The 1,530-nt window shown below is 45.2% G+C and overlaps 3 non-coding genes across 3 annotated transcripts; 1 reads left to right on the top strand and 2 right to left on the bottom strand.

Moving 5' to 3' along the window:
* Window positions 1–35: 35 nt before the first annotated feature.
* trnav-cac (transfer RNA valine (anticodon CAC)) lies at window positions 36–108 on the bottom strand. Its single transcript has one exon. It is a non-coding gene; the product is annotated as a tRNA-Val (tRNA).
* Window positions 109–494: 386 nt separating this feature from the next.
* On the bottom strand, window positions 495–567 carry trnav-uac (transfer RNA valine (anticodon UAC)). Its single transcript has one exon. It is a non-coding gene; the product is annotated as a tRNA-Val (tRNA).
* Window positions 568–1,187: 620 nt separating this feature from the next.
* On the top strand, window positions 1,188–1,260 carry trnav-cac (transfer RNA valine (anticodon CAC)). Its single transcript has one exon. It is a non-coding gene; the product is annotated as a tRNA-Val (tRNA).
* The last annotated feature ends 270 nt before the right edge of the window (window positions 1,261–1,530 follow it).

Here is a 1,530-nt window from a genome sequence, read left to right as displayed (position 1 = left end):
ACCAAGAACTTAAGCTACCTTGGAAAAGTCACCCTCGTTTCCGCACAGTTTCGAACTGGGGACCTTTGGCGTGTGAGGCGAACGTGATAACCACTACACTACGGAAAATTTATCTTGACAAAGCAGAAGGAATTCTCCTGGAACGCCGCAAAGAGTTTATGCATTCCCTCAAAAATAAAACTCTGTTTCTGCTCAGCTTCTTACCGATGACCTTTTGCTTGTTAGGCTAACGTGATGACCACTATACTACAGAAACTCAAAAAGTTTACTCTCGTGCTCTTTCGGGTAAAATTGATACTGTAATCTGCCCTGAAAGCAGATTGACAATCTGAGTAAATCCCACACACAGTAGGACAGAGTTCATTCGGCGTGGCACTCTGCTCAGAGTTCCTTAAAAACTTGCCTTCTCCTACCTCGAAATTAAGGTCTTTGCAGCTTGGACCACCTGCTTACCATAGAGCCATTTCAGCACAGATAGAACAAAAGTCTCTATCTGTTTCCGCCCAGTTTTGAGCTGGGGACCTTTCGCGTGTAAGGCGGACATGACAACCGCTACACTACGGAAACCTGCAACAAGGACTGTGTCTGACCTTTCCATCACACGCTTCTTGGAGCACAAATCAAACTACAGATTGCATTGTGCTCTTCAATCTGCAAATACCTTCTCACCCAGTTTCAAGATGAGGACCTTTCACGTGTGAGGCAAACGTGATAACCACTACACTTCGGAAACCTGTCTGTAGGAAACAGACCGAAATCTTTAGGTTCATGCTCGGTAAAAAGCGCATAAAGGTAAAAATTTCTAAAGGCGCAAAATGTTCATACTTTTCTTCCAAAGTCTGCAGCTGTTTCTGCTCGGTTTGGAACCAAGGAGCTTTCGCATGTTAGGCAAACGTTCTGTAGTGTGGTGGTCATCACCTTTGACTAACACGCGAAAGGTCCTCGGTTCGAAACAGTCGAATGAACTCTGTCCTACTGTGTGTGGGATTTACTCAGATTGTCAATTTTACCCCGAAAGAGCACGAGAGTAAACTTTTTGAGTCTCTGTAGTATAGTGGTCATCACGTTAGACTAACACTCAAAAGGTCCTTGGTAAGAAGCTGAGCAGAAACAAAGTTTTATTTTTCAGGGAATGCATAAACTCTTTGCGACGTTCTAGGAGAATTCCTGCTGCTTTCACAAGATAAGTTTCCGTAGTGTAGTGGTTATCACGTTCGCCTCACACGCCAAAGGTCCCCAGTTCGAAACTGTGTGGAAACAAGTGTGACTTTTCCATGGTAGCTTAAGTTCTTGGTCTGTTGCGTTCACACTCAGCGCTACAAAAGGCTTCGCCTGCCTAGAGGTGTTAAAGCAAAAGAGGTTTTCTGACAGATTTCTGTAGTGCAGTGGTCATCACGTTCGCCTAACCCCTTTTAGGGAAGTGGATATATCTCGAGTTTCTCGGATCTTTTTGCAATTCACAGCATGGGCAGGGCGTGTCCAGATTAGCCACGGAACAGGGTTTGAGCCGGACAGCTCGTCCAGAAGCCG

The sequence above is a fragment of the Sinocyclocheilus rhinocerous genome, unplaced genomic scaffold, assembly GCF_001515625.1.
Source record: "Sinocyclocheilus rhinocerous isolate Xijiao unplaced genomic scaffold, SAMN03320098_v1.1 scaffold21070, whole genome shotgun sequence".
Classification (NCBI taxonomy): Eukaryota; Metazoa; Chordata; class Actinopteri; order Cypriniformes; family Cyprinidae; genus Sinocyclocheilus; species Sinocyclocheilus rhinocerous.
The sequence above is the reverse complement of the archived record's forward strand: the minus strand, read 5'-3'. Positions and strand labels throughout refer to the sequence as shown.